Genomic DNA, 7,618 nt, shown 5'->3' with positions numbered 1-7,618 from the left:
TTTGTTCGCACACCCGATAAAATGTTGGGGCTAGTTCAAACCTAAAAGCTAAATGAAATAAGGATTGCAAAATACCATATATGGAGGCAGCAGCTCATTTCCTCAACCAACTTGGACACTGACATTTCGTAAGTGAAAATTGTGTTGCATTGTTACGGGTTCCTTTTTTGGTGTCTTTACTATATATCAGGGTGTTACTTGTTACTATTTCTATTTTTTTTTTCTTGTTCTTTTTATGCATATGTCCTTTTCTCATTTGGTTTGTTTTTTCTGAAAGTTAATATAGTAACATCTTCTACCTTATATCTGCAGACTCCACAGGCCTTACTGGCCACAGATGCTATATGCAAGCTGACAAAGATATAGAACAATCTCTTCGTCAGCAGTATGGTTTTTTAGGTCAAAAACCATGGCATTGCCTAAACGGCCCTAACTTCTATTCTTGTTTTAATCAAAGCCATTCTTGTAATTTAGGTACGTAGATAATGATATGTCAAATTACGTACCTAAGGATATTTAGCAATTATATATATGTGATGCTCTGCGAGGATTCCAAAGTTGTCCAATTATAAATACACTTACACTTATGTTTCATTATATTCAATCAGACTCACTAAGTAATTATTAAGAAAAGTTGAACATGTCAGGAAGCAGCATTAAGTTTCTGGGAACACGATCAAGCCCATTCGCAAATCGAGTTGAAATAGCACTCAATATCAAGTCTGTGGACTATGAGTTTATTACAGAGGATATCTTCAACAAAAGTGAGCTTCTCCTTCAATCCAACCCTGTCCACAAGAAAATCCCAGTTCTGATCCATGGTTACGATCCCATCTGTGAATCGCTAGTCATTGTCCAATACATCGATGAGACATGGACAAATGGCCCTTCTATTCTCCCTTCTGATCCCCACGACCGTGCCATCGCCAGATTTTGGGCCGATTATGTTGATAACACTTCCATATTTGCAACTTCAGAATTTAAACGCTATGTGCGTACCACTTAATGTTGAAAGTGCAAGGGGTAACTTGACTAATTCTACGTACTCAAATTTCAGAAAGTTGCTTCGTTTTTTAATCGATTCAAGCTCTTTCATAGTTGAAGAACCTTCTTAAAAAATCTTCATTTAGACGTTCTTTTCAAAAAGTTTGAAGATTATTGTTTTAACCGAAATAAAGGATCTTTTGAAACACAATAAATTTATGAACAAAAGTAAATAGAGTAAAGCAAAGAATAGAATTGGCATGAGATATTTTTATACTGGTTCGAATAAAAAATTGCTGATTCTCAAGGTATTGTAGTAATCTTCTTGTTTTACTCGTTCATAAGAAACGGTTTTTACAGTCAAAAAAAAATGTGTGGTTTTCACTCGAGCACCAAATACCTATGTTACTGGAACTCTCCAAAATGTTATCGCACATGTGTTGGATCTTCCAAAAAATGCATGGCTTTTGAAGGATATCCGACACACAGAGTGTTACGATCCAAAAATCCCTCCGAAAGATTCGTGATGGCACCTAGTCTCTAAACTAGGTAAGTCTAACATTAACTGAGATAATATTTATATTTGCTAACTTTAATTTAAATAACTCTTAACAAATTACAATTACCAAAACCGGTGGTACAAGTCATAAGCCTTTCTAAGAATAATTGTACAAAATAAATACTTCAATGTTCCGAAACAAAGGAACAAATGGAAATAAGTACAAATGAAGATGACTTTGAGGCATGCGAACGCTGCAGCAAGTTTACTTGAGTCTCCAACGCAACGACCCGCACAGCTACGACCGATCGAATACCTGGACCTGTACACAAAAATGTACAGAAGTGTAGTATGAGCATACCACGGCGGTGCCCAGTAAGTATCAAGACTAACCTCAGTGGGGTAGTGATGAGGAACAGTCCAGACACCTACTGGTCAAATAAATTGAACAGGATTTGATAATAAACTATCAACCTAAAAATGACCAAGTAATATCAACAGCAAGGAAAGAACAAACTACAATCAGTAGAAACAATAAAGAGAAACACGGATGGAAACGAATGATAACCAAATAAATTAACACCAACATAGCTGGAACACATACAAGTAAAAATGTACTAAGACAAGGAAGGCGATGTCAGCTCAATAAATTATATCATTTCTGATGCACAATTCCAGACATCTCAAACTCGAAGTCTCATATCATAACCTTAATTACCAAACTTTTAGCACACCCGGCACCTTGTGCCCACATATTTCTATCTCTTTTTACGCAACAACATTCTCATGTTACTTAGTACATAGGGTCCATAATCAACACAATTAAGATGTTCAAGGAGTCTCATTTACATAACATAAAGTAGAGTACAACTTCTAAGCTAATTAGAAACTCAACAAGAAAAGATGAAATTATTTTTAGAAATCATTTGAATAAAGAAAGTACCATTTTCAATTAAAATATGACATCGAAAGAATTATTACCTTTATCATGGGATTTAAGAAATTAAATTAGTAGAAATTTCTTTTTAAGCAAAATACAAGCTCAAACGGTTTAAGGAAATTTAATTGAGTAACTAATTGAATTAAAAATGAAACAATTATTGAAATTTGAAGTATTGAAATATCTATGGGGTTCCATCACAAGAGTCACAATAGTAAAGAAATCTAAACAATTAAAACACTTGAATTGATAACTACAACGAAACACAACAAACAGAAAGTGTACGGCATCACCCTTCATGCTTTATCATTCTTCCTCACAATATGCATAAATAGAAATGTGCACGGCACCACCCTTCGTGCTTTACACTCTTCCTCACAATATCATGCACGGGATCATCCTTCGTGCTTTTACTATCAATAATGTGGCACGGCATCACCCTTTGTGCTTTTACTCTCAATAATGTGGCACGGCATCACCTTCGTGCTTTTACTCTCAATAATGTGGCACGGCATCACCCTTTGTGCTTTTACTCTCTTCCTCACAATATGCATAAATAGAAATGTGCACGGCATCATCTTTCTTGCTTTAACTCTCTCTCACAATATCATGCACGACATCACCCTTCGTGCTTTACACTCTTCCTCACCCAAACAATAGAAACAATAACATCACGGCAAGAAAATCAACAATAGAAACAATAACATCCCAACAAGGGAATCAACAATAGAAACAATAACCTCCTGACAAAGGAATCAACAATAGAAACAATAGCATCCCGCAAGGGAATCAACAATAGAAACAATAACATCCCGGCAATGGAATCAACAATAAAAACAATAACATCTCGACAAGGGAATCAACAATAGAAACAATAACATCCCGGCAAGGGAATCAACAATAGAAACAATAACCTTTCGGCAAGGGAATCAACAATAACCAATCTTGTTTTAACAGTTAGCTTCGCAATATAGATCTCAACTCGAGTCAATACTCAACAATGGTCAATTACCAAGAGAATGTCATAAGTCTTGTTCAACATGAATAATCGTTAATTTAAGCATGAATAGTACCAAATAAGGATCACGGAAAAACCAAGAAGCACGATAATCTCAACAAAACACAAGACATAATAAGCACGTGATAACTACACCGGTAACCACAACAATTGGGCATGTAACATATTTGCACGAAGTCATAGAAGAACTCACAATCAAGAAGTATCAAAACAATAAGGAAGGCAATCACTTCAATTAAGGCAATTAAGGGTCAAGTAACACGTAAGAATTAGAGAAAAGCTAACAACATCATATGGAGCATACAAAGGCAATTTATGCAATTAGGAAACCCAATCTTGACGGGATACTTTTCACATAATGAACATAAGGACCTAAGAACCCTAGAGGCAAATTTTCCACAAATAAGTCTGGGCACACACTCGTCACCTCGCATGCACGGACTACAATTAGCATAGAAGACTCAAATCCTAAGAGGAAGTCCCCCACACAAGATTAGGCAAGATACTTACCTCAATCCGGCCAATTCAATACTCAACTTAGCTTTTCCTTTACCAATTCGTCAATGCTCGGCTCAATCTAGCCAAAAACGACTTGAATACATCTAACAATGGAAGAGAAAATAATTCCAATTAACAAAACTATGATTCTTATACAATTTGAAAAAAGTCAACAAAAGTCAACTCCCCAGGCCCGCACCTCAGAACCTGACAAATTTTAAAAAAACCTAATACCCATTCCGATACGAGTTCACCCATACAAAAATTATCCAATTCCGATATCATTTGGTCCTTCAAATCATCATTTTATATTTTTGAATTCACAATTTTTTCCAAATTTCATTCCAAATCAACAATTAAATGATGAATTCAATGATAGATTCATGTATTCTAGTCAAATCCGAGTTAGAATCACTTACCCCGATGAATTTCTTGAAAACCCTTCGAAAAATCGCCAATATCCGAGCTCTCTAGATCAAAATTTAAAATAAAACCCTAAACCTCGTATTTATAGTGCACCTCCCAGATTTCCATCACTGCTGACCGCGGAAAAACCACCGCTGACCGCAGTAAATCCACCGCTACAGCGGAAAATGTTGACTGCACTGACATGCTTTAGTATTTTGGCCATAAATTTCTCCACAGATGTCCAAATTGTAATTTATTTACCTTTCTGGAAACTAGACACGAATGGCTACAATCTTCGTTTTTAAATCATCTCAAAATTCTTTGTAAATCAAAAGATATAGGCTTCCAAGGTCAGACTAGTGAACCTGCGGATTCTTCTTCACCGCGGACCATTTTCCGCTACCACGAAAATTCCACTGCTGCAGCGAAATATCACCGCTAACAACGGTCCTTTTGGATGCTGGGGTGATGATTTACCACTGTCCCCTCCCCACCCCCACCCCCCACGATCCGTAACAACTTCTGAGTGCTGAAATGTCCGAACTCGCTCAAAACTCACTCCGAAACTCATCCGAGGCCCCCGGAACCTCAACCAATTATGCCAACACATTCCATAACATAATACGAACTTTGCCCCCACTTTCAAATCACTTCAAACATCGCTAAGACCATGAATCAGATGCCCAAATGCATGAAAATCACTATGAACTTTAAGAACCTCTAGAATTGCAACCAATCGTCCGGACCATATCAAATCAACTCCAAACGAAACCAAATTTTGTAGGCAAGTCCCAAATGACATAACGGAGCTGTTATAACTTTCAGAATCGCATTCCGACCTCGATAACATAAAAGTCAACTATGGGTCAAACCTCTCCATTTTCTAAACTTCAACTTTTCCAACTTTCACCAAAATGCCACAAATTACCCTACGGGCCTCCAAACCTAAATCCGAATACATGTCCAAGTCCAAAATCACCATACGAACCGCTTAAGCTTCTAAAATTATATTCCTTCACTCCAATTTGACTCCGATTCATCTGAAAACTGAATCCAACCATGCACACAAGTCGATATACATAATGTGAAGCTGCTCTTGACCTCAAACTTCCGAACCGGGCACAATTACTCAAAACGACCAGTCGAGTCGTTACACAAAGACAATATTTTTTAAGAGACCGAGCAACATAGCCACAAATAATTACAAGTTGATTTTGACCTCTCGCTCGCCAATAATGAATAGCCTGATGGTTTTAGCTCACTCACCACCCAAAGTAAACGTACTGTCATGATTAGACTTAATAGTAACAATTAATTGAGTTCAATAGCTATGGGTTCCCGTAAACCCAGTAGCTTTTGTCTAGAACCTGTATTTGTATTGAAAAATTCATTAAATATATAAAAGTATTCAGATTGGAACCCAATCTGTTCATCTAGTTAGTATTGTATATTAATTCAAGATTTATGTAGGAACCCATAAACCTAAAATCCTGGATCCGCCTCTGTATATATAAATCTTTTTTCTTCTATTGTGCCTTAATTATTTCTTGATGTTGAGATTACTTCAAGCTGACAAAAAGAATGCATGTTATCAGTGGTTCCCTTTGATGTTGGAAGTAGGAGAGGCAGTTGAAAAGGATGCAAAAGAAGCAGTGCTACAGAAAATCATAGAAGGGCTATCCCTGCTGGAGGAAGCATTAGTCAGGTGTAGCAAAGGGAAAGATTTCTTTGGTGGAGAGAGTATTGGTTATGTTAACATTGCTTTGGGCTTGTTTATTAGGATGGATAAGAGCAATGGAGATGATGTTGGGTGTGAATTTAATATATGAAGCCAAAACACCAAGCTTGGCAAGATGGGCTGAGAGATTCTTGTCATAGAAAGCTGTTAAGATTGTCATTATGGAGCTATTGAAACTTGCTGAAATTTACAGTTTACTACAGGCCAAAAAGCAAGCTCCTAATGCTAACTAGTGTATGGTGTTTTTTGTTTTTTTCTGGGAAATAGGCATTGGCTTATTCAGAATTTAGATGTTGAGAAGATGGATTTTGAAATATATATCAAACTTTATCTATGCTTGTTTTTTCCGCGGCCTGAAACACTAGCGTGTTATGCCAAACCGCAAATGCGATGTTGGATCCATCGTTGAAAGTAAGGATTATCTAGAAATACCATCTTTGCTTTAGACAATCTATGCATACGTAGGAATTATCAACTTTTTGTTGCTTGCTTTCCTCTTTTTTTGTCTTTGTAATCATTCATGCTTGTTAATCAGAAACTTGGTTGTCGTCATCAAAAACAGAAACTTCGTTGCTTGTCTTGTCTCAAGAGTTTGCAAGAGTCTATGAAACATTGACATATGTATGAACTTTTATTGACGCCTAACTGTCTATGGGCCCTTTACTTAATTAAGATCACAAGCTAAGTGGGAAAACTGAAAAGTATCATTTTATCATCCATTTATAATTATTGGGTTGCATCGGCAGTTTCAAAATTGGTTATGATAATGGGCGCCTTAGAATTATAGTATAGATGTATATTTCCAAAATTCAATTATATATACACAACTCGAGCAAAAAACTCGCACATGTTACCTTTAATATACATTCATGCACCTATGCTACTAAAGAGTTGACTGATTGGAGAGTCCAGTCAAGGACTCAAACGAAATGAAAAACTTAGCACCATAGCATGCAAATCAACCTAGTATATATACTGCCTACTGGTGAAGGGAAATTTAATTTTTCTTCATTAATGTGGAGTCATCCCAAACCTCCTATAAAGGTGTGTTAAGGAATGCAGATAAAAGCAACAGATAGGCTCTATTATCCGCATAAAACTTAACTTCTAAAAATAACTTGCATACGGAGAAGCAAATTCAAGAAACTCTTCATCCCACTCCAATATTGACATGTCTTGTTCATTCAACATGACAAACGCTTAATTGAACACATTTAAGCTTCTCTCTAACTTTCCTCTTTCTCTAACGGCTAATTTCCTCCATTAAGGCTCTTTCTATCTCCTCCCTTCTCTCGATCAATTTCCGGCAAGATCCACATGCTCCAACCGTGGACCTACCGGTCCCCTCTTCCCCCCCCCCCGACCCTTCATACCCAATTCAAGCAGCTATACCTCAGAGGAATCAATTATTGTCAATCAATCATGAAACTTTCCCTGCCCTAAAGCCCTTATATACGGGTAGTTAGCCAAATTACACCAATAATTTAAAAATCCCTCCCCTAAATCTAGAAGGGAATATCATACAAGGCTCCA

General features: G+C 36.8%; 1 pseudogene; it reads left to right on the top strand.

Moving 5' to 3' along the window:
- Positions 1-614: 614 nt before the first annotated feature.
- On the top strand, positions 615-6,538 carry LOC107770493 (glutathione S-transferase U17-like; annotated as a pseudogene).
- Positions 6,539-7,618: the final 1,080 nt, after the last annotated feature.

This window comes from Nicotiana tabacum, chromosome 18 (assembly GCF_000715075.1).
Source record: "Nicotiana tabacum cultivar K326 chromosome 18, ASM71507v2, whole genome shotgun sequence".
NCBI classification, from domain to species: domain Eukaryota; kingdom Viridiplantae; phylum Streptophyta; class Magnoliopsida; order Solanales; family Solanaceae; genus Nicotiana; species Nicotiana tabacum.
The sequence above is the reverse complement of the archived record's forward strand: the minus strand, read 5'-3'. Positions and strand labels throughout refer to the sequence as shown.